Consider the following 27,264-nt stretch of genomic DNA (forward strand, 5'->3'; position numbering starts at 1 on the left):
TTTGGGTTATGACTCATTTCTCTTCTGGAAACAGCAACAACAGCAGCTCAGTACAAATATCCAAAAGTAAAACAATATTGGTTTTGCATGTCTTTACAACCCCTTTATTACAAGGGTCTGATAGTAGTTTTCACTGTCTCTTCATGCCATGTTCTAACTATATTATTGCTCACAGACAGACAAATTTATAGAGCGATTTCATCATATTACTCCTTTAATTAAAAGGCTGTAACAATGTTTCGTTGGTGTCTGTTCTGCATTAGATCCAAATATTCCTGAATGGCAAGTTCCAACTTACAAACTTATTTTTTTTTCCCTCTTCTGCAGCTAACAACTTTCTAATCAGGCGGGAAAACTTACCATCTATACACAGCATACTTCTTTCTTTCTGAGCGTTGAATTCTGTTACCTCTGCCCAGCCTGTTCATTTTCACCTGCTGGAATGCCTTCAGTCTTCTTTTTCAGGTCCACCTATCCTTCGTGGGCTGACTGACTTCATTAATCCCCGAAGCTGTGCTTCTGTCATGTCATTCAACAAAAGCTCAGTCTTCTATAAAGTAGATTTAAAAGAGCTCTAAATTACAAGTCAGGAAAGATCCTTCTATTTGTCTCTATGTCAGTAATTAGCTATGTATCTACAGCATGATACTGATGAGGATGAGGATGGTGGTAGTAATAAAAACAATTACAGCTATTTCCTGAGTAGAAATCTTAGGATTTCTACTATTGCTAGAATCTTTTAGATTCTAGCAATTTCTAAAATTGCTAGAATCTAGGCAGGATGCTGGGTGTTTCTTCTGAGCCTCATTTCAACCTGATACCATGAATATATAACCCTAATATTCAATCCTAAAAATAGCTTGTATGTAAGACGCACTAGGCCTTTTAATAGAGAAAACTGCAGAGAACTTTAAACAATTTGCCAGGTAGCAGACTTCAACCCAGTTCTGTTTGATTGCTTTGTCTCATTTCTAATGTGATGCTGCTAATTCTCTCCTCTTAATCTGAGCTTCACCTATCAAGTGAGGGGATCTAAACAGATGATTGTGAGGTTCTTATAGCTCAAGAATTGCAATGGTTTTTATGAATTCTTATTTTCACTGTACCATGTAACATTTTTCTTTAACTATCTGTGACAGATTAGATTTCTCCTATTTGATGGATACACATATAAAATGTATATGCATAATACAAATCACACAGAGTATTCAGTTAAGATTTTTTTGGTAGGCAAAATAAAAATTTTAAAAATACATAGCCTACAGCCCTTTATTTGCACTAAAACCAGAAATAAAACACTGCAGAACCATTTCATTGAAAGATTTACTTAAAAAGTGTTTGAATCCTCCCTACTTTGAAGAAAGTTTTATTTTAAGCAAGTGGGACACACACAGTTAAGCACAGTGTCTATAAACTAACACTTAAGGGATTTGAATATTCTTAATGTCTTTGTTCTGCATGATCCCAATACTATGAACTTTCAAACCTTTTAAAATGGGAAAAGATTAAGAATGACATAATTTTGAAAGAAACTATTGTCTATTATTACTAATTATAATAGATTTATTCAGAATGAATAATATCTAGAAAATGATCATGACCTTTTATTCCCCAAAATGGTGGAGAAACTAGATGGCTAGCCAATTTTGCATTAGGAATCAACTGAGTCTACAAATCTGTTCTCACAAATATTAGTTAGAATAAAAACTGTTAAGAAAAATGTTAATCTTCAAATAAATTTTTTTCCTTTCTTTAACACAGGCACCCTAGGTTAATTGATATCAAGTCAGAATGATTATAATATCCATTTCTATTCAGACATTCCAATAATGAAATTTGTCCTTCCATATTTCTGTTTATTTTATTCACTCATTACTTTTATAATAGAGAGCAGTAGTTAAATTTTTAGAAATTTCCCAGTTACTTATATTTACATTTTATTGGTACCAAATCAGATGTGAACAGCAAATTGATCTGTTGGAGTTGACATTAGTGTATCAAACAAGAGCATTTTATTAGTTGATCAGTCTATGTAGAAAGAGTCTTTGAAGTCTCCAACTTAGCCTTAAGAAAATTAAGACTTTACTTGCTTAAAAAAAAAATTTCTCAGTTTATCAATATAATCACTACCATTATATTTAACCAATAATTTAAAGGAAACACTGGGCTTTCAGAGTCACTCAGATTTTGATTTCAAATCTTGGTGTTACTCTTCATTGGATATTATGGTAATCCCTTCATAAGTCTCTATTTCCTTATTCTAGAACATAAACAGTAAGTGTCATTCTTTTGGTGTTTCTGTAAGGACTAAGTGAAATCCTACACATTAGTTCATCAGAGTGCCTTGTACATAATACATATTTAACAAACATATATGTTTAATTAATGTATGGCAAATTAGGCATAGTTAATGGCCTGGTTGAGGAAAATGTCAATACTTTCAAGAAGAAAGAAATAGTTGGGTGGGAGGGGTAATACTATTTAAGAACATACTAGTCTTACACCTTCTCATTGCATGTACTTCAACCTATATTTTTAAAAAATTAGTCTGGAAATGAATGTATTCTAGGATTCAGGGTATTGTACGCTATTCTTTTTTATCCTATACAGTTGATGCATTTATTCATTTCTCTTTTATGCTTAAAGGATTATAGGGTTATTTAAAGATATATTTAGACACAGAAGCTAAGACCCATCCACAGTCTGGGGGCCTACAATCTGGGATTAGGATATATTCTAAATAGTTTACATTCAATAAATTTATCAGCTATACTAGATAAACTTGTAAAACACCCAACTTAGCACTGTCTGCGCTCAGTATATCACATCCATTTTTTTAAAGAAAAAATTCATTATCATGTACCCAGAACTCTGTTAGTGAAAGGTATATCATCATAAATGAAAAATGCTCCTTACCTCTGTGGTTTTGGTAGTCTAGAGCAGTGGTTGTAAAACTGCTGCCCACAGGCCAAACCTGTATAGGCCATTATCTACTTTTGGGGCACAGACACAATACTTTAAAATATTGTCTGTAACAGCTTTTGCACTAGAAAGAGAAAGCTCAGTAGTTGCCACAGAGACCTGGGAAAAAGTGTGGCAAAACCTAAAATATTTTTATCTGTCCCTTTGCCAAAGTATTTGCCAGCTCATGATCTATAGGAGAAAGTAGACATTGAATAAAGAAATGGATACATATTTAATTTTAACAAAATTGTGGTAGGTGCTATTTAAATAATATGTCAGACCTAATTTGAGTGGTGTGGTCAGGCTTCCATTACAATAACATAGCTAATAATCCTAAATCTCAGTAACCTAACATAATAGAAGTTTGGTTTTTATTGACATATAACCAGCTGCTGTCCAGCCAATCCCCTAGGGCATCTGTCTTCCTTGAGATGCCTCAGGGATCCATCAGGTTCCTTGGCTCCACCATCTCAACAAGTTCACTGTTAAAAGGGAAGAGAGTCTGAAAGAATCATGTAGGAGGTTTTCACTGACCCAGCATAGAAGTGACATTTGTCGTTTCTGTTCATATGTCATTGGCTAGAACTAGTCATAGGGCTGTGCCTAACTTCAGAGAAACGGGAAGTATCCCCCAGATGCGTAAGAAGGAATGGAAGTCCAAAAATTATTGAACATAAATAATATTTGCCCCATCAGAGAAATCTTTCTGAGAAAGTTATGTTTAATCTGAAACCTGAAGATAGGAAATAGGGCAGGAAGATAATGAGGAAACAGACTTACAGAGGAAACAAGATTTGAGAAGAAAGAAAGAAAAAAGGAAGGAAGGAAGAAAGAAAGAAAGAAAGAATAGAAAGGAGAGAGAAAGAGGAAGGAAGGAAGGAAGGAAGGAAGGAAGGAAGGAAGGAAGGAAGGAAAAACCTCAGTGTGTTCCAAGGATCAGTGAGTTGTAGGGAAAGTGGAGTAAGATGTGATTAGGGCAGAATTCAGGAGAAAGATCAAGGCTCTGCCTGATAAGCTCAGTGTATGTTTGAGTTGGAAGTAAGGTTGGAAGCACAGGACATCATCTCATTTATGTTATTTAAAAAAAAAAAAAGTTACCTTCTGAGCAGAGAATGGATTGGAGAATTTGTCTATGTCAGGTAAACCTGGATGAAATTCCTTCTCTTTTATTATGAATTTCCTTACCATCTCATTTATAGATATGGGAAAAAATAAGTAATTATTTTGCCACTAAAAGTCATAAAACAGTTATAAGAATTAATAAAAAAGAGAATTATTCTATTATAGAGATTAAGACATACACATAAACTGAAAAGTTATTTCCTTGAGAAATTCAACCTAATACTTGCCACAAACCCCCAGACCCATCCCTGTTCATATAGATTATGCACCAGCAAGGAGACAGAGATTAATGATGAAGAAATTTATCAGGAGCCTCTTTTGTTTTTCTCGCTATAGAATGTAGCTTATGGAACCACTCCAGCCTGAAAGAAAGCCCATGTTTGTTCTCTTGTTTTCATTCCCTTTCTCTCTTCAGGTGCCAAAGAGTTTATATGTTAAAGAGATGGATTTTTATGAAATAGGAAAATATCATTTTTTGGTTGACTCTCAGGCATAAATTTTATAAATACTAGGTAATAAATCATGGAGCTCCAAATAATATATGTGATATTATAAATGTAATTTCGATGTTTTCATGACTAGCTAAACAACATAACTCATCCACAGTGCAATCACACCTTTTATAACAATTCTTATATACATATATCAGGTTAATTATAGCCTGCATATCTGACAAGAATTTTATGACAGCTGAAAACAGTTTTCATTTCTCTTTATAAGTAGGTGATATCTTTTCTTATTTTGGGATCATTTTATTAGTTGTATTCAGTATGAATTATAAAGAATGCTCTAAAATCCACAGTTCAAGTTTACGAGATTGCTAAGATTCTAAATACAATTCTATGGGTTCTTATCCTAATTAAAGTTAACTCTGAGTTTTGTGCCGCACATCCCCTTTATACAAACACTTCCTCTAAGGAGCCAAGTTAAGAACCAGCACCTTTTATGATTATTGACTCTAAAACAAGTTGCCGGGTATGAGAAACAGTTTGCATCTTCTCTCTCCAACATGGAATTTGTTGTAGAGCCCTCATGACTCTGATACACACTAAAATTGAAGGAGAAAAACTTCCTTTGGAGGCACCATGGTTTTCAAAAAAACGAAGTTCTCTGACTTTATAGTTATCTTTGTGTATTAGCAGAGAAATGTTAGATAAATTCATAAGAAGTGGCTTTTCTAAATATTTGAGTTGGAAAATGGGATGAACACAAATCTGTATTTTAAACATATAAACTGTGGGTCTACTTTTTCTGTGACAGCATGAAAATCACATATTTAATCAGGAAAAAAATAAAGCATAAACTATGAGTGTCTTTTCCATGTAGAACATTGCCATATCTAGGATACTTGTTTGCCAAGGGCTCCTCATTTATAGTTTTTCATGTTCTATGTATGAGAACCCGAACATTTTTATTTTTTTTTAAAGATTTTATTTATTTATTTGACAGACAGAGATCACAAGTAGGCAGAGAGGCAGGCAGAGAGAGAGAAAGGAGGAAGCAGGCTCCCCGCTGAGCAGAGAGCCCGATATGGGGCTCGATCCCAGGACCCTGGGATCATGACCTGAGCCGAAGGCAGAGGCTTTAACCCACTGAGCCACCCAGGTGCCCCCCGAACATTTTTATTTTGATAATTTCAAAAAGTTATATGAGGAATTAAAGCAAATGATACTGGAGAAATTGATGAAATTAAAAAGAACCGTTAGAGGCACACCTGCGTAGCTTAGTTAGTTGAGCGTCTGACTCTTGATCTTGGCTCGGTTCATGATCTTAACATCCTGAGATCAAGCCCCTCATCAGGCTCCGTGCTCGTCATGGAGTCTGCTTGTACATCTCCCTCTCTCACCCTGTTCTCTCTCTCACAAACAAGCACACAAAATCTTTTTAAAAAATCTATTAGAATTATAGTAGTTAATGTAGGGTGGTTTTTTTTTTTTAATAAGATTTTATTTATTTTACAGAGAGACATAGCAAGAAAGGGAAAATCAGCAGAGGGAGAGGAAGAGAGAGAAGCAGGCTTCCAGCCTGGCAGGAAAACAGTTTTCATTTCTCTTTATAAGTAGGTGATATGGATGTGGATACTGGATGTGGGAGTCGATCCCAGGACCGTTTGATTACGACCTGAGCTGAAAGCATATGTGTAACGACTAAGCCACCCAGGTGCCCCAATTGTTAAGTGTTTAATATGTGCCAGACACTGTGTTAAGCACTTTTTGTGTATTCTCTCTTTTAATCCTTTCCAGACCATAAGGTAGAGATATTATTATTCCCATTTCACAGGACAGGAAATTAAATCTTAAGTATTTCCTTGATGTTATAGGGGCAAAAAATACATGGAAGATCAGAAACAAGAAATCTAGTTATTTTCTTCAGATCCAATTTTGAATTTTAGTTTTCCCTAACTGTACCCTCTCTTCAATAAAAAAGAAGGGAAAAAAAAAAAGAGAGAGAGAAAGAGAGACTTTTGCATATTCCCAAAGGCACCAAGTCTGGGTAATAGTTTGACACAGAGATTAAATGGATTACTAATAATTCAGTGATCATAAACATAAAACAGACTTATCAAGTCTATGGGTCACTTGATAATTTTTTAATGCTAAGGTAAGTGTTTATATCGTTGTTTACAAAAAAAAAACAAGTATATGTCTGTGTATAGATGATTATGAGGAGATAACAAACACCAGGATGGCTGTTACACAATTTAAAACAGTAAACACTTTTAAACAGAATGTATTTTAATTAAAATAAGTGTTTAATCTGGGTCAAGAAAAAATAATAGTAATTATATGTTGGAAAGGAAACAATTATTTGAGTGTGCTCACATTTCAGTAGGTACTTTGGCTAAAGTATTTTGAGTTTTGCAGCCAATCATCTTTAAAAAAAAAAACAGATAAAACTTTTAAAAAGTTGAATAACTTATCAGGGTCACAGAGTAGAGAAAGAATTCAAAAATAAATCTTTCTGTCACCAGTCATTATAGGTATGTGTGAGTGTGGGTGTGTTTTTCTTTTTTTACCTTTGAAATATTGCTTTCTATCAAGTACATTATAAATAATATCATGTGAAAACACAAGTTTCCATTAAAAACTCAATTAGCAAGAATTAACAAATCAGCATAGCTAAAGCCCAAACATAGTTTTTCCTTATATTAATTAAGATATGGGTTCTGGAGTAAGAAAATAGTTGGTCTGTCTCTCTCTCGCTCTGAAGTGTTCATGCTCCATGTGGAAACCAGGCTTGCAGCCAGGGCCACAGACTTGAAAAACATTGACAAATGGCATAAAGCAAAGAAAAACACCAAGTTGAGAGACCATCTCTCAGGAGGAACAGTGAAAAGAATGGGACATGTTTGTTAGAGAATTTTTTTTTAAAAGTGTAGCAATTTGGTTGGATAAAACCACCAGTTTTATTTTTTATAGGATTCCTTTGTATAACTAATTTTTTTTCAAAAAAAAATATTGGTCCCAAATACTTAAAATTAATGTCTATTTATGTATCTGTATCTTCCTAAACTAATAAAGGCATATTGTTATTGTTTAAAAAAAAAAAGGAATGCTGATTACCAGTGTAGTATGTTATGTTGAACAAAGGGAAATGGTTACTACAACTCTTCAAGAAGAAATTCAGGTAGTATGTGAAGTTCTATGCTATTAGGCCTGTCCCCCTGCTTGAAACAAATGAGAGGAAATGACTTTTGAAATCAGGTTAGATGTACCTAAATTTTTTTTTTTTTAAGATTTTATTTATTTATTTGACAGACAGAGATCACAAGTAGACAGAGAGGCAGGCAGAGAGAGAGAGGGAAGCAGGCTTCCTGCTGAGCAGAGAGCCCGATGCGGGACTCGATCCCAGGACCCTGAGATCATGACCTGAGCCGAAGGCAGCGGCTTAACCCACTAAGCCACCCAGGCGCCCAGATGTACCTAAAATTTTATCAAGACTTAGGAATACACTTTCTGAACTTGAAAAAAATATATATAAGATATTGGAAATACTTCTGTTTTGGGTACAAATAAAATTTTGAAATTTCAAAAAAAAGTTTCAGTGTGACTGTAAAAGGCAGTTTTCTAAGAGATAGATACTAGTACAAAGTAGTTTTAATCTCAATATAAATATAATTAATATATAATTCTAAAGTCCAATATGAATAACCTTAGTAGGAGTTTTTTCTTTGGGACTAGAGCTGCAGAGCTTCAAGTAGTTGTAATGGCTATAATCTGTGACTTTCTAATTTGTTCTTAGAATTTGGATAATTCCAATGATAGCTTTCAAGCGATATATTTTCATGCAATTTGTTTCATGAAATTGCAAATATCATTGCAATTTCATGCAATATATTTTATTTTAAAAAATATTTTGTCTGACATGTTATATGCTTAGAGAAGTTGGGGTTTAGGAATGATTTCACATTAATCTACTATTTTGAAGGGAAGTTTCAGAACCTCACTGTGATTGTCATTCTATGATTTTGAAAAAGTTGGGAAGCAACTTGGCAGGATTACTATGACTAGAATTTTGGTCTTATGGATCTCCCGCTATGTATAACCATTAGACCACACTGTTTTGAGTTTATAGGTAATTTACATCATCTTCTCCATGATCTGGATTATTCTTAAATTGTTAAGAAAGATACCCACAGTAAAAATATAAAGCTTGAAAGGTCTACCATTTCATTGCAATCATCAAAAGAAAAGCTTCCATAGTATCTCAGCACTCTCTTTCACGACCCATGACCCTTTTGCAGCAAGTTATGTTTGGGGTCCAGCCTAAATCCCTTCTAGCTATAGACTCATCCTACTGCTTCCATTCTTTTGCATTGCAGTTAAACAGAAATTTCTCTAAAATGTAATTCTTTTGGATAGTTTGGTTCTTGTGTTCATCCATAAAATTGGGCCCTTGTTTCAGCATAAACTACAAATTAAAAGGACTTTTTACAGGTGTTTCATTTGCTTTGGGGTTTTTATTTAAAAATTTGCCATATGAAATTCTTATACATTATCTATTTCATTTTTATTTTGATATATGATTATAATCTTTATTATATATATACACATATACAAATACATATATGTACATGTGTATGTGTGTGTGTATATATATATACACACACACATATGTATATATCTGTAGCTGTATAATGGACATGCAAAGAAGAAACCTGTGACCATATATGTATGTGGGATACAATTACTTGCATATCTGTGAGAGGGGATTTTTGTGTGTGCTTTGTTTTTTACAAATTAATTTCCACTAAGCCCTGTTCAGTCTCTTCTCTTAAACATTTTCTAGTTCAAAGTCCTGTCATTCCTATGCACTTTGTAGCTTGTAAATTCTGGCAGTTATTTCTAATAATTTATTACTCTAAATTAAAGCTATTCAATTAATGCCATACAGTTCAACTTTGTGAGGTTTATTAATATTTTCTCTTCTTCAGTTCTCTGGTACATGGGGGCATAGACTAAGAGCCATGGGGTTTGTAAGCTGCTGTATGATTAATAGTGTGGCACCGGGAATTTGGCATCTGGCAAGTATATAATAATCCCCTACCTGTATAAGATAAATGAAGCACTCCTAAGTCTGTATACTTTATTCGCCTTTAAAGAACTAAAAAAGAAAAAAGAAGAATAAAATTTAGGTTCTGAATGAATTCTGATCTAAATAAGCTTAGGGACTGGTATTTTGTGTTAGGTCAGTTTCTCCTTTTCATTCAGGCAAATATTTACAAAGACACTTTACTATGTTTTAGCTCCCCTTCTAATGTGAGTGTGGATACAGCAGTGAACAAAGCCGACCAATATCCCTGCTATCATAATGTTTACCCTCTAGTGGAGACAGCTAAAATGTGAAGAAAATAGAACTAAATGCAGTATATGGTGTGACAGATAGCAGTGAGTGCCATGGAAAACAGGGAGAAAGGATGGCGGTTGCCTAAAGTGGCAGAGGGAGGGTGTAATCTCATATACAGTGGCCAGAGAGGCCACGCTGAGTAAGGGACATTTCAGTAAATACCTGAGGAGCTGAGGGAGCAAGCCTTGCCCACTCAGAGGAAGAGTGTTCCAAGAGCAGGTGGCTGGCTGTGATGAGGCCTTGAAGCTGGAGATTATGTGCTGTGTCCAAACACAGAAGAGAGGCTTCTTGATGGCCCATCTCCATTCAAAGCTATCCAAGGGCATTCCGTCTTATACAGAATAAAAACTAAAGTGTTTACAATAGCTTATAAGATCTATAATATTTAAGTTCTACTCCAGCTAGTGTGTTGAGTGGACTCAAGTGGAAGCAGCATGGGGAAAAGGCGAGCATTTAGAGGGCTATTATAATAACCAGGAAACTGACGATAGCGGACTGGGCCAGGATGGAAATAGTGGCATTTGCAGTAAAGTACTCAAACTATGTACACATTCTGAAGGTAGCAGCAACAGAATTTGTTGATAAATCTCGTGACGGCTGAGAGAAAGAGAGAAGCCACATGTGACTCAGATTTTTGACTTGAGTAAGTGAAAAAAAACTAAAATGTTGCCTACAGCTGAAATCCAAAAGAAGAAAACATAAGGAAAAGAAAAAGGAACCATTTGCTAATTGTTTTTCAGACACACAGAAAAATTGCGATGTCTTTCTATAAATCAGAAAACTAAAATGACTATTGAGTGGCAGAGATTGACTGCATGTGCAAGTTTTTCTGACTTGAAAGTTTAAATTCCACTGTATGTCGAAATGGGAGGTTTTCAAGTAGATTGTTGAGAAAACAACTGATAGCAGCTTGGAAGGTAAGGTGGTTTCAAGAAGAGTAAAGGTTTTTAAGGGTCACATCCTGTGTTCTCCTTACATAAGATAACTCATTGTGGCACAAGTTAAGTATCTTGTTTCTACAAAGATACAGCATTTTTTGTATTGTATTAAATTAAGTAATTAGTAACATACATAAATGAATTGGTTCCTAGTAGGTGTTTAATAAGTAGAAACTGCTTTCACTGTTATTATTATAACTATTATAAACCTTGTCATGTAGTTGAGATTAAAGACTCTACCTATTGCTTATCTGTCAAGCCTTTTTAAAATGCATTAAAATAACACTTTTAGAATTCTGTTGAGTTTATATAATTAATATGGGACTGGTCATGAATTCATCAACTTACTTGTTTTTTAAATGTGTAAAAAAAAAAAACTGGAATAAATAGGTAATCACAGTATAATTTTCCTGGCCTTATGGTTGAAATCTAGCCCAGCTAGGAACAATTTTATTTAATAGGAGGGGGCCTGAATATTATATATGAGTCATAAATACTACATCTCTCTTTTAGCAATAATTATATAAATCAGTAGACATTCTAGAGCATGCATCTTATCAATCATTCAGACAAACTATGCTATCATTAAATAATCTTATGAAAGTGATTGTGTGTATTAAAATTTATTTTCTTCTCCAATTGAAGATTTTGTCTCCTACTTGGGATGGGAATGTTTTCCTTTCAGCCCAGACAAGGTAGCCTCAAGGATTAGAAAAATGGCCTGACAAAGTCTCCTGATTCAAACCTACAGCTAAGAAATTTTTATAATAGTAAAAGTGAAATAATACTGCTATTAATATTCATAGTATTCATATATATATATATATATATATATATATATATATATATATATATTTACATATTTTTCTTAGCCTCCAAAATGTTTCTTATGTGTCCTTGGTTCTAGGAAAACAGAATGCAGTTTGTTAACTCTTTAACATTTATCCATTCAACCTTTTTATATTAATCCCCTACACTGAGCTAGGGATGAATTATAAAGCAATGCATGAGAAGTAGTCCCTGGCCCTCAGGAAGAACACTTTCTAGAGCAGTCCTTTCTAAACTGAGGTAAAGAGTATATTGTTTGGGAAGATGAAATCCAAGTGTGCTGAGGATATAACCTTCATTATCAAAACATTAATTATATTTCCTTGCTGTAAGCTATCTCAAAAGCTTTATAAGCTACTGAATATTTTGACTTTCCAAAGGACTGGTAAATAGAAAAAAATATTATCTAAGCTTATTTGATCAAGAAACACTTATTCAACCAAGAGGTTTAGAATATTACTTATCACTAAGAAGTGCTAGTCTGATGTTGTGCTACCATATACCTAGTAAATTACAACTTCAGTATCGTGCTGACAGTCATTTAGCCAATGAACAAGTTAACGTAATGAAATTTTTACAATTACAGTGTTGGTACTTGAGGGTCACTTAAAGATTATTTAATCACTATGCCCTTCTCCCAACCTTTGCCTCTATTTGATACACACTATTTATGAGCCAATTCAAAGCTGTCTTCATAGTTGCCTCCAATCTGTGTTGGTCTACTGGTCCTAGAGGTCCATTCAATCTGCAGCTAAGCTGTAGTGGGTATTATGGCATTCAATAGTCTTCTGAGATTGAAAATAAGTTTATGACTACAGCCCCTGTGTTCTGAAGACACGGGCTATGCTTCTGTTCCTTTTTTCTATGCAATGCTCAATTACTTCAGAGGTTCTAAGAATGGAACATAAAAGTTCCATGCCCCATGTACATTCAAATATACTTTCCCTATGCTCATTTTAAGAGCAAGGCACTGTTCTTGGCACTGGGGATTTAGTAAAACAAAACAAAACAAAGTAAAACCAAAAAACAGACAATGTGTCTACTATCATGGAGCTCATATTATAGTAGGTGAACCAGACAATAAGCAGAGTGGTAAATAAATATGCAATATAATGGCATGGAATAATAGGTTTATAGAGGAAAAATAGAGCAATGTAAAATGATTAAAAATGATTACAGTGATTTAACAAGGCCTCCCTGGGAGTAAGAATTTTCGATTTGAAGAAATAGTTAAGTACAGAGACCCTGAGATGCGAGAGAGGACATACTGTGGTTATAGAATAGCAGTTAATTATTAAAGAAAAAAAAAGAGGAGAAGAGAAGCATGAAAATAAATCAGAAAAAAATTAATAGGAGGTATTTGTTAATTCAAATTTGAAAACATTAAAGTTATATATAATTTAGATATATGATAAATTGTTGTTGTTTAGATGTATGATAAATGTTCATAAGTGTAGCTGGGTTTTTTTTATTTAATATATTTCTCATCCAGTAGAGAAGTTGGTTGGACATACTCTCCGCTAACTCCATGTCAGTTGTAGAGACTAGCAACCAGGTGAAATCGAAGCAACCATTTTTTTGTTTTGTTTTAAAAAAAATTTTTTGCTGAGGTGAAATTTACCTAACAAAAAATCAACCATTGTAAGTGAACATTTCAGTGGCATTTAGTACATTTACAGTGTGTGCAACTACCACCTCTATCTAGTTCCAAAACATTTTCATCACCTAAAGGAAACCCTTTACCCATTAATCAGTTGCTCCCTTACCGCTCACCCTGGGACTTGGAAGCCACCGATCTGTTTTCTATCTCCACAAGTAAAATTTTTATTTGTTTCAGCTTTAATGAGATCTAATTGACAAAGGATAATTTTTCCTTCTTTTAAGATTTTTAAAGTATACAACGTGATGATTTGATATACACATACATTGTGAAAGGATCGCCCTCGGTGGTTTTTAAATTATAAAATTCTAAATAAGTTCATTGAGGTCTGCTCTATTCTATTTTGCATTGTGTTTTTACTTTGCTGGAGTCAAGTACATAATCTGTCTCTCCTCCAAACACTTAGCAGAAGTAACTTCCCAACATAGTTTGCTTAAATTTTGTCTAATCTATTTATCCCCACCCCAAAACACACTCAAATTTTACAAAGAAGGAATTTAGGTAATTAACAATTAAATTATCTATTCAAGGTTACCTAGTTAGCTATCACAGATCTAGAACCAGTATTTAGGTCTCACAGTAAATCTCACTTTTTGTGGTTTATGTAAGAACACCAAGCAGTGAAATTGGAAGACGTTTGTGCCTTCTTTATGTCACCCACCCAGGAAGTTTTTGGCAAATATGATGAAAGAACATAAGACTTAACTGGAATTCCACCTACATGCACAGAACTATTCTAACGATCTGAATTAACAACCGTCTTACTTACAATTAAGGGTCTAAGAAAGCACTGAAAAGGAATAAGAGAAAAGGAAATGCTGGAGATGAATGCAAATGCATGTGTTGCTTTCCTCCAGGGATCTAAATCAAATCCTTATTGTATAATTTGATTTGGTTACTCATTGTTTCTAATTAGAAATAATCACATTTACATGATTTCCCCCTCCTTTTTATTTTCTCACCAAAATTACTTTGCTCAATTATGCCACTTTATGGTTTCATATAATTTGTATCTCTTGACTCAATAGTTCCCCACATCATTTTGAATGTGTTTTATTCTTTTTAAGACGTGCAAGTTTAAGAGCTATTCTCAAACTGATTGTGAGACTTAAGTAGCTCCAGTAAGCACAGAAGCATGCTAAAAGCAAACTGAGGAATACTTGAAAGTTCAAAACTAGAATGATGCTTATTACTAACTATATGTGAAATTAATTAAAGATTTAATTATTTGAAGAAAAATAAATTGGCAGTTTCTACTTTTTGAGACATTAAAAACATGTCTATTGCTCTAGGAGTTTTTGAATGCATGTGCAAAAAATAGACTACACAAGCTTTGATGTTGCAAGATTTTTTTTAATAGGAATTCAACTTAAATATATGTGGCAGTCTTAGCTTTTTATCCCAAATATGCCAACCTATTTTCACCCCTAAAACAATATGTATATATGTATGTATTTACCCAGATATTTAAATACTGTAAGATAATTTTTCCTTCTTTATAAAACCTCATTTTTATTAAATGGCATTTAAAGTTAAAGAGGAATTTCAGGCCCATATATAAATAAGGAAGCTAAAACTGGTGAGTGTGTTGTGGCCCATGGTTACCCAGCTAGCTAAACACAGAACTAAGAGGGACATGGAAGTTCTGTAGGATAGTCCTCATTCTGCTACATGATTTAGTAGACACCAATCATGGGGGGAGAGGAACGTATTGATGGGAATAGACCTATTAAAAGTATTTCTTTTCTTTCATCTTATATATTTATTTATTTAATAGCTTCTATGATATATATCATAACACTCCGAGTTTTCTTTTCTGTCTCAGTTTGCTTTTCAGTAGTCCATACTCTCACTAGCAAGACTTAAAAAATTATTGATGCAACACATGCTCATTTACATCTATTACGTGCCCCCACCTATTCAAATACTGAGGTTATAGTGAAGCACAAGATAAAAAGCTTACATTTTTAGCGAAAATTATATTAAAAAGAAGATAAACAGTATAACTTCATGGATGTGTGATAAAAGGAAAGTAAATGTAAGTGATGTGGTAGAGAATGAGTAAAGTTCATTGGTGGTTTTTAAGTTGACTGGGTGGTCAGGATGGTATCTCTGAAGAAGTGGAGGTCTGGTTAAAGAGAAAAGGAATGAACCATAGGGATGATTGGGAGATAGTGTTCTAAGATGCACATGTAGCAAATACATGCTCAGGCCTTTAGACGAGATTGAATCGATCATATAGAGGTCCATATGGCTCCAAATGGCTGGTCCAGTATAGCTGGGATGAAAACATAAAGATTTCAAGATAAAGGGAAAGCAGAAGGGAGTGAGATAATGTAGGGCCCTGAGGGCCATGAAAATATGTCTGGACTTCATGCATGATTTTAAAAGCTATTTGCCTTCATTGTGTTTGTTTATATAGACCATAAAATTTGGAGAATTGCCCAGAGTTCAGGGTCATATCTGATCCAAAATCAAGAGATAGTTTGTTTTAGGGGAGAAAAGACACACAAGCATATTTTCCCCTAAAAATCCCCTCAAAGAATTCTTACTGGAGAGCTACCCTTGACCATGACCTAGTTAACTGTATTTACTTCCTTTCAGAATCAGAATTTTAAATAATTTTGAAAGCAAGGTACAGGAAAATATCCTTATGCATTTTAACAAAGTACAGACTAAGAATTTTACCTTATTTGCAATAATTTTTATTTTCCAAATATACATAATTTTCATGTAGAGAAAGAGCATCTATGAACAATGTAAACTTCTAAAAACCAGAGATAATCAGATGAAAGTATATCCAAAATGATGATCTGTATTATTTTGGCACTAATAATGGAATTTCCCATGTGGCAATTTGGGTTATTTCTTACCCTTTGAAATAATTTGTGTTTTCCTGAACCATGAGTAAAATATGATCTGTGTATCAAAGGGAAAGATAACTAGCAGTAATGTAATATCATCTGACTGTCTGTCTTTCCAAATTTTTAATTAATTCAGATAACCTGTTAGTTTAAAATACGACACAAGTGATTTTAATTAAAATTTTATATCCACATGTATAACGTGTAGCTATTTCTATTGAACCCCTTCTGATTCATCAATCTGCTCAGTTGCTTAAGATAATGTATTGTAAATTAGAGGGTTAAGTATAAAAGCAATGTGTTTATGATGCCATGCATAGAAGAGCAAAGTAATTAGGAGTTCCTTTAACACTTAGAGTAAAGGGGAAACAGTAGCCAACAGAGAACCAAATAATGATTTAAAGAGTCACCAGCCAAATCATATGTGGCTATTCCAGATGCAGATCTCAACAAGCTGGTAATTTAATGAGAATGATAATATTTTGAAATCAAGCTGCCTGGATTTAGATCTCAGGTCTGATCCCTTTGACATTGTACGAGTTTCTTACCATCTTGAGCTTCCGTTTTTCTCAGTTTCAAAATGGGGATAATAATGCTCACCCTATATAGTTACTGTGAAATTTAAATGATATAAATAAAATATATATAATAAATAAAAATTTAAATTATATAAATAAAGAGTAACTGGGATATAATATTTGTATTATACACTCATACTTTGTAAGGTCAAAATACCAATGTATCATTCATTTCCACATTTGGGATGGAAAACTATATCAAGACATGTGCATCTAGTTTTCCTTTGAATATTTTTTATTTGTTGCCCAGTGATTTTCTTTATCTGCTGCACAGGAGTTCCCAGGTATCTGTCGCTTGACAGTTGAGATGTTTAGAGGATTAGTGCATTGAATGGCAGGTTGACTTACATTACAGTTCTGTTCCTGTGTAGCTTGCCTTCATGTTCTTAAAATACAATATATCACAGACAAGATTGATGATGACAAAGAAGAAAACAGTTCTCTTATTGTCAAGCTGAACAAACTAGCATAACTTCAAAATAAAATTTGGACTGGGATTTCAATTTGTTTGTCTTTTCAAGGTAGAGATGTTTTCTTCCTGAACTCAAGAAAGTAAAAACATTAATTCTCCCAAAGAAGAGAAAATATGGAGTATTTTAATTGCATTATATTCTGAAAGTTACGAATTCATATTTATCTACACATGAAATAGCCAAATATCAATTGGCTTGTAATTCTTTAAATTAGTATCCAGTTCAAGGTTTACTATTGTCTTGGCTTCATTCAGGGTGCCAAAGGCATCATCAAATTCTTTGATTAGGGGGCTCCTGGGTGGCTCAGTGGTTAAGGCCTCTGCCTTCGGCTCAGGTCATGATCCAAGGGTCCTGGGATCAAGCCCCACATCGGACTCTCTGCTCCTCAGGGAGTCTGCTTCCTCCTCTCTCTCTCTGCCTGCCTCTCTGCCTACTTGTGATCTCTGTCAGATAAATAAATGAAATCTTAAAAATTATTCAAAAAAATTCTTTGATTAGGACGAGTGGGCTGTATGGGGGACTTGAGGAAATGAGCATTTGAGGTTTCTCCTTATTTGTTTTCATTAAGTGCTTGGATAAAATTATATTCATAATATTAAAACAAAACAATTATAAAATGGTATAGAATGAAAATATGGAAATGTTTCCTTCTTATTCTTGTCTCCTATCTATCCATTAAGAACCACTATTCTTTTCTTATTTTATGTCTTTCCACAGCACCTTTATGCTATACACATAAATATGAATATAGATTCTTCACATAACCTTCTTTTCTAGTCAAAAAATAGGAAACTATATGCATTTTTCTTTCCTTATCTTGTTTATTTGTTTTATATATACAGATAAATACATATGTTTCTTTTTTATTGAAGTAACATACAGTGTTACATTAGTTTCAGATATACAGTATGATTCTACAGTTCTATATGTTACTCAGTGCTCAAGATAAGTGTACTCTTAATCTATTTCAGCCATCCCTAGATCCACCTCCCTCTGTCAACTACCAGTTTGTTCTCTGTATTTAAGAGTCTTTTATTAATTTTTTTCTGTCTGTTCATTGTTTTGTTTCTTAAATTCAACATATGAGTGAAATCATATGATATTTGTTTTTCTCTGTCTGACTTATTTCACTTAGCATTACACATTATAGGTCTATCCATATTATTGCAAATGGCAAGATCTCTTTCTCTTTTGTGGCTGAGTAATATTTCATTGTAGTATATACCACATCTTCTTTGTATATTCACCTACCCGTAGATTGTTGTGTTATTTCCATATCTTGCTATTGTAAATAATGCTGCAGTAAACATAGGAATGCATACGTCTCTCCAAATTTAGTGGATGTATTTCCTTTAATTTTTTTTCAAATTTTTATTTAAATTATAGTTAGTTAACATATAGTGTAATTTTGGCTTCAGGAGTAGAATTCAGAAATTTATCACTTACATACAACTCCCAGTACTCAACAAAACAAGTGTCCTCCTTGATACCCATCACCCATTTAGCCCATTCCCTCCCTCAAACAACCCTCAGTTTGTTCTCTATAGTTAAGAGTCTCTTATGGCTTGTTTCCTTCTCTCTTTTATTTTTCTTTCCATCCCCTATGTTCATCTATCTCGTTTCTTAAATTCCACATACGAGTGAAATCATAATGACATTCGTCTTTCTCTGAATTGTTTCTCTTAGTATAATACACTGTCCACATCATTGCAAATGGCAAGATTTCATTTTTTTGATGGCTGAGTGATATTTCGTATTAAGCGATATATATATAATCTCACATCTTCTTTATAGCTAAAGCACTCTGAAAAAGAAAAGCAAACCTGGAGGCATCACAATTCCAAATTAATGTTTTTGTTTTCTTTGGGTAAATACCCAGTAATTGAAATATTGGATTATATGGTAATTCTATTTTTAATTTTTTTTTAAGATTTTATTTATTTATTTGTCAGAGAGAGAGAGGGAGAGCGAGCGAGCACAGGCAGACAGAATGGCAGGCAGAGGCAGAGGGAGAAGCAGGCTCCCTGATGAGCAAGGAGCCCGATGTGGGACTCGATCCCAGGACGCTGGGATCATGACCTGAGCCAAAGGCAGCTGCTTAACCAACTGAGCCACCCAGGCGTCCCTATTTTTAATTTTTTGAGGATTCTCTCTACTGTTTTCCATGGTGGTTGTACCAGTTTGGATTCCCACCAACAGTGCATAAGAATTCCTTTTTCTCCACATACTCACCAACTTTTGTTGCTTTTTTTTCATTCTTTATTTTAGCCTTTCTGACAGGTATTAGGTGATATTCATTATGGTTTTGATTTACATTTTCCTGATGATGAGTGATGGTGAGGATCTTTTATGTGTCTGTTGACTATTTGTATGTCTTCTTTGGGAAAATATCTATTCAGATCCTCTGTACATTTTTTATTTCTTTTTAAAAAATTTTTAATTTTTTTTTAAACATATAATGTATTATTAGCCTCAGGGGTACAGGTCTGTGAATTGCCAGGTTTACACACTTCACAGCACTCACCATAGTACATACCCTCCCCAATGTCCATAACCCCACCACCCTCTCCCTACCCCCCGCCCCCTCAGTTTGTTTTGCCTTTGTACATTTTTAAATTAGATTGTTTTCTGGGTATTGAGTTGTATAAGTTCTTTATATATTTTAGATATTAACCCCTTATCAGATATATCATTTGAAAATATTGAAATGATATTCCATCAATAGACATTTGTTTTCATCTCTTGCTATTAAAAACACTACGGCAATGAAGACTCATTACACAGACCATGTGACACATGTACAAGTATGTCTGTAAGATATGTCATAATGGTGAAATTACCAGGACAAGACTTAGTATCTTTATAATATTGATAACTATTGCTAAGTTGTCTTACACAGAGATTGAATTAACTTGGTTTCCTACCAACTATGCATAAAGACCTCTTTCCCCCTTAGCCTTTCCAACAGAATTTGATACTGAGTTTATGCTTTTAACTAATATAATAACCAAAAACTAATAATTTAGTATAGTATTAATATACTATTAATATTAATAAGATTTATCATCTTTGCATATCTTTAAAACTGTTTTTACACTCTTCTATGAGTGATCACATTTCTTTTTTTTTTTTAACTTTTTGTTATTGTGTTATATTAGTCACCATACAGTACATCATTAGTTTTTGATGTAGTGTTCCATGAATCATTGTTTGCATGTAACACCCAGTACTCAATGCAATCCATACCCTCCTTACTGATTTTCTGTATTAAGTTTTCAATGCTTTTAGCTCACCAATATTCTAGGTATGACTTGTGCACTGAAGGGTATGATCACTTTGTGCCATGGGTTGCAAAATATTTTCCTCAGTTTGTCATTTATCTTAAAATTTGCCTTTGAGTATGTGCTATGGTGAGTGCTGTGAAATGTGTAAGTCTGATGATTCACAGACCTGTACCTCTGGGGCAAACAATACATTATGTTAATACAAAAAAATAAAAAGTAAAAGTCTTCTAATAAAAAAATTAGCTTTTGATTTTTTTATATTATTGTACCAACACAATTAACTGATAATATATATTTATTCACTAATTGAGTTATTCCTTTATCCTGCACTAATTTCTAGAACATACATTTTTTTTCATTATTTTTGGATTTTCTCTTATCCTCAATTTATCTATTAATGATTCAGTAATATGCTACTTGACATATTGATGATTTATAATATATTATGTTTTCTGTCATTTCACTTTTTTTTAACTTTACAATTTTAAAATTTTTTCTGGCTATAGTTAATAGTTATACTTATTAATTCAGTTGTTCATACCTAGTTAAAATCATCTTTAGTTTAAAAATATTTTTTAATATTTCATTGAGATCAAGTTAAATTAATAAAATAAACGTGAAGAATGAGCAAGTTTAGAGGTGCCTGGGTGCCTCAGTCAGTTAATTTGGCTCAGGTCATGATTCCAGGGTCCTGGATCAAGCCCAGAATCCAGCTCCCTGCTCAGCAGAGAGCCTGCTTCTCCCTCTCCTTCTGCCTGCCACTCTGCCTGCTTGTACTATCTCTCTGTCAGATAAATAAATTAAATCTTAAAAAAAAATTAGTTATGCTCCACAAATAAGTGAAACCATATGATAATTGACTCTCTCTGCTTGACTTATTTCACTCAGCATAATCTCTTCCAGTCCCGTCCATGTTGCTACAAAACTTGGGTATTCATCCTTTCTTTTTTTTTTTTTTTTTTTACAGCTTTATAAACATATATTTTTATCCCCAGGGGTACAGGTCTGCAAATCGCCAGGTTTACACACTTCACAGCACTCACCATAGCACATACCCTCCCCAATATCCATAACTCCACCCCCCTCTCCAACCCCCTCCACCCATCAACCCTCAGTTTGTTTTGTGAGATTAAGAGTCACTTATGGTTTGTCTCCCTCCCAATCCCATCTTGTTTCATTTACTCTTCTCCTACCCCCTCAACCCCCCATGTTGCATCTCCTCTCCCTCATATCAGGGAGATCATATGATAGTTGTCTTTCTCTGATTGACTTATAGCATGGAGGACAAGGGAAGATGGAGAGGAGAAGGGAGTTGAGGGAAATTGGAAGGGGAGGTGAACCATGAGAGACTATGGACTCTGAAAAACGATCTGAGAATTTTGAAGGGGTGGGGGGTGGGAGGTTGGGGGCACCAGGTGGTGGGTATTGTAGAGGGCATGGATTGCATGGAGCACTGGGTGTGGTGCAAAAATAATGAATACTGTTATGCCGAAAAAATAAAAAAATTTAAAAAAAATAAATAAAAATAAAAATATTTTAAAAATGCAAAAAAAAAATTAGTAAGTTTATGTGTTCTGCTATGTGCTGTCACTCAGTGTGATCTTTTATTTGTTCAGGTCTTCTCTGTAGCCTTTAGTAGGGTTTATAACTGACTTCTAATAGGCCTTGAGTATTTTTTTCCATTTATGCCTATGCACTTGTCTTCAGTTATTGTAATTTCTTTTATCTTGATTTGTATATTTTATCTTGTGGTTGTTTGTATTACTTTATATTTCCTATCTTCTCATTTATTTATATAAAATGTATTTTCTTAATAATGGATATGGCATTCCTTTGTTATGGCAGTTTTTCAGTTGCTTCTGAAACTTTTTAGATACACAGCACTCGTTAAATGTTGAGTTTTACCTCCATTCTTTCTCTTCCTATGTTTTTGTTAAATGGTGTATAATGATCTTATTTAGCTTCTCTAGGAAAATATTATAAAGTAATAGTGATAGTGTGTTTTGAAGTCTTTCTTAATTGCTTTAAGGAGTTCCTCACTAAAAATAGCTCTGGCTTTGGTCTGAATTAGATGACTTTTTCATACTCTGAAAGCATAGATCAATCTTATTTTACTGAATACTTTTAAGAAGTATTTTTGATTATCAAGGGCTTTTCAGTATATATAGACATATTCCATTTTAAATTAGATATATTAATATGAATGCTTATCATAATATATTTAATCATTTGTAGCATTATACGTACTTAGCAGAATGAGTTTGAAAGTTGCCTTTTTCTTAGTTCTCTAAAAAAATGTTTTGAATTTTGAAATTACCTGTTGTTTAATCATTGGGTAAAATTTCCTTAGGAAAATGGTGAGACCAGTGCTTTCTTAGGGAGCTAGTTCTTTGGCAAATATCTCTTTTCATTAATGGAAATAATTCTGTTTACATTTTTTTCTTTGCTTTCTGAGATCTAGTCTGATAATTTAGATTTCATAGAAAATGACAAACTTTTTTTCCTTAAAGTTATGCAGAGTAGTTTCTTTTAACATGCTTTTTATGTGATTACTTCCCCCTCATCATTTATTAATGTATTTGTTGTTCCTCCTTTTAAATATTTATCCTTTTCTACTTTTTTATAATATTCTGTTATTCTTTAAAATGTATTTTTATTAATAACATCATATTATTCCTTATAAGCTTAGTTATTTTCTATTTCCCACTATTGAGAAAGCTTTTGAATTTATTTTTTCCCCTTTCATTTTTTGTTTTTAACTTTTTCCCTTTAGTTTATATTGCTGTTTTTATTTTAATAAAGTTTGAGTCTGATATATGATTAATTTATGTCCCTCTTAAATTTCTATTATGTAGCAATTATTTTTTTCTGTATAGTACTTAGTAAGATAGTGTTCATGTTATCATTGTTTTTTAGAAATCTTAAAGTGTTCCTGTTTTCCTTTTCAATACAAGTGTGTTCTAAAAGGGAGGTTTTTTTGTTTTGTTTAGTTTTTACAAGGAGAGGGATCTTACCTTTTTTGTTTCATTTTGGTTTTTAAGCTCTAGTTTATTACACTGAAAAATGACACAATTTTTCTGCACTTTTTCTATGTTTCAGTACTGACTAAAGCTTTATGGTATGCAGTCATTTTTTAATTGCATATTCTATGAGCACTATTGTAGGAATTTATTAGTAGATTCTGTATTATCATTATTTTTTCCTACAATTAGTATATTTTTACTTTTCCTTGTATTTTCTATATTTATAATTTGTGAATTTAGGGTCAGTATGATTCACATATTTTATCACTATAAAGCAGTCTTATTTGTTTTCCATAATAATATTTCATTTATTTGTATACGTTGTACTGATGTTAAGACCGTGATCCATGCTTTCATATTTTCTTTTCCTGATATAACTTTACACATCCATGCATTTTCAAACTCCTGGAAGAATTTTGTTTAAGTATGTCTATTATACACAGTATATAGAGTTGGGTTTTTCTTTGTGATCCAATGTGAAAATTTCATATTTTTGCTTTTAATTTATGATTTAGACTCTGAGGTTTCTGTGTATCTTTGTATATAAGCATATATATTCACATGTATATGAATTCACATTTATATATTCATGTTCTCCTGAAACTAAATGTAAGATTTTTGTATCAAAACAGATTATTGGGGCACCTGGGTGGCTCAGTGCGTTAAAGCCTCTGCCTTTGGCTCAGGTCGTGATCCCAGAGTCCTGGAATCAAACCCCGCATCAGGTTCTCTGCTCAGCAGGGAGCCTGCTTCCCTTCCTCTCTCTCTCTCTCTGCCTACTTGTGATCTCTGCAAATAAGTAAAGAAAATCTTAAAAAAAGATTACTATTGCTTACATCAATAAACACACAAGTTCTCCTCGTCTTAATCTTTTTGTTTAAATTTTCCATTTTCTTACCCTTATTTACTCTGATTTTTTTGTTAGTTGTACAGATTCTGCCTTGTCAGAACATGTATTTAAATTCTGATCTCTTACTATAATCCATAAATCTATTTTTATTCTATAATTCTGTTTCATTTTTAATTCTGTAGATTAAGAATTATTGCTCTGATTTCTCCCCCCAAAATCTCTCATTTGGCTAAAGTCTTGTGGTTTTCTTTGTTTTTCTAAATAAGGGCTCAAAGAAGTATGTCCCCTGAGATCTTCCATAGTCAAAAAGTATTTGTTGACTGTTTACATAGGGAAAAACATGATTGGATAAATAATTCCTTAGATCATATTTCTTTTTCTAATAAGTATTACTTTATTATCTTTCATTTTGTTTAATCTTTAAACTGTGCTTCGCAGTTTTTGAATGTTGGTATATTTAATTTGATGTCAACCTGAATTTTTAATGAAAGATTTGAGTTTTTTTTTGTTTTTTTTTTTTATCTGTTCAAAGGATTTGTTCTTTATCATTAAGATCTGGTATTTCAGTAAAGAATATCTTAGGTGAACCATTCTGGTTCAACTTTTCCTGGCATATGGTATACCTTTTAACCATACAGATTCATATTTTAATTTATTCAGGAATATTTCCTTGAATAATATCTCCATGGAGTTTTTCTATTCAAATATTTGGTCTACTTCTCTGGCAGAGCCCATTAATAGTATTATATACAGATATCTATTTTGCCTTATATTTATAATTATTTTTGTCGTAAATATTTTGCCTTCTAATTTTCTTTTTCTCCCTATTCATTTTGATGTTTTTCATAGTTCCCATCCACTAAATCCCTTCCTGTATTTTCTACAGTCTCTGTTCTTTGATATGTTTCTTCCATTTTTCTTTCTTTTTCTGTAAAGGTTGTGATTTTCCTTTGTCCTCACATCCATTTATTCTATGGATTCTGCCAATTCAATTTTTATTTTCTTCTATTTTGTTTGATTTTTCTGTATATCTCTTGAGTGGTTTTCCTTGATGGAGGTATTGCCTCACAGTATTATTCTAATTCTCAGAGAAATGTTTGGAAGAAGTTTTCATGTGTTCTGTGGCAGCATTTTTCTTACCAAATTTTAGTTAGTTTTGCTGATTTTCTACCTTTTATTTTTATAATATTTTTTTGTATTTATGCTGTATTAGCTTCCTTTTTAGTGTTTCATGGAATTAGTTGAATTTTCCTGGCTCAGCTTTTTACAGAATGCTACCACCCCTGAATTTTTTTAATCTGTTCTCTAAGTGTCTTTTACGGTGTTGTCCACATGGCTTCTAATCCATAGATTACAGTACCAATCATTCCAAATCTCACAGCTTTTGTTTGATGCAATAGCTATAGGATGACATAATTTCAGGATGAGCCAATTACATCCATAAAGTACCTTTTGGCTTGAATGTCTAGAAATCTACTGATATTGAGCTGCCTCATTTTAAGTTTTTTTCTCTGTGTGGCTGCTACTTTATTTCATCCTACATAATGTCTATGAAGATTTTGACTGATTTTGCAGTTCTTATGCTTTTTTTAACTCACATTTTTGGTTTCATATCTCTCCAATTACAGTAGTAACTATAATCGCCAAAACCTCAGTAGTGACTATAAACACCAAAACGCTTAACTCAGTAAAATTTTATTTTTATCTCAAATATTCCAGAAGTGGCTCTTCTGTTTGGAAGGACTGATGGGGCCACTCTCTTCCAGTCAGTGATCTGTAATACAGGCTTCTTTTCATATTATGGCTCCACTCTCTTAAATGTAACTTCCACCATCACATGGTAAGCAGATGTAAGTGAAAAGATGGAAAAAAAATATTGAAGGATAAAGCACTGGAAGGGTATACACAATTCTCATGACATAGAGTCATATGGTCTTATCCTCACGCAGAGGAGACTGGCATATAATTTAGCCATAAGTACAGTAAGACAAGAACAGGAATGTGATGATTAAATAGCCATCTCTACCAGAATAGAATACTGGAAAGAAGTCACTTAGTATTATCATGCTGCCATAGACATATTAAAAGTTGTTTCTACAGCTCTTTCTTTGATATTTTAAGATCGAGCCAAAGAATTGGTATGCAATTTAGTAAATCTTTGATGAATGAGCTAAAAGACAAAATAGATAGATAGTTTCTTATCTTGCTGAAGGAATAATGGATGAAAAGATGGCTGGATGGATCAGAAATGACAGCCAGATAAGGTAGGCAAATTGGAACAACAATTCATCTTATACCATAGCATTTATTTTCTTAGTTTTCTTCTTATTGTCTAATAGTAAAGGATGAATGTGAGAAATGTAAAATCAGTGGATTCTCTTCCAACTTTAATTACACCCTTGCTCTGATTTTTTTCTTTTTTACATTTTTTCTTATTCTATGTAAGACAGATTACCACATGCAATATGATAAAGTTAATAGGAACAGCTTCCAACAGCATTATTTGGTTGGATTTAGGCAAAGCACTTATCAAAGTATAAACATGAAATTGTCCATAAAATCTGTGATGAAATTGTAAAGGTTTCTAAAAAGTTCAAAGAATTTATTCTGCTTTTATCTTGTTTGTAATTAGGAAATACATAGGAATTTGAACAAACTTGAAGGAAGCCCCTAAAATGCTCTTTAGTTAAACTTCATTCAGGCTTTGCATAGTATGCTTTGAAGTCTATGCAGATTCTTTTTAAGGTTGTTATTATTGCTCAGTGTGGTCAGCAGACATTTGTGTTCGAATCCCCAAGGTCTGTTAATATGCTCTTTTACATGTCAAAGAAAA

This window comes from Lutra lutra, chromosome 5, assembly GCF_902655055.1.
Source record: "Lutra lutra chromosome 5, mLutLut1.2, whole genome shotgun sequence".
In the NCBI taxonomy this organism is placed as follows: domain Eukaryota; kingdom Metazoa; phylum Chordata; class Mammalia; order Carnivora; family Mustelidae; genus Lutra; species Lutra lutra.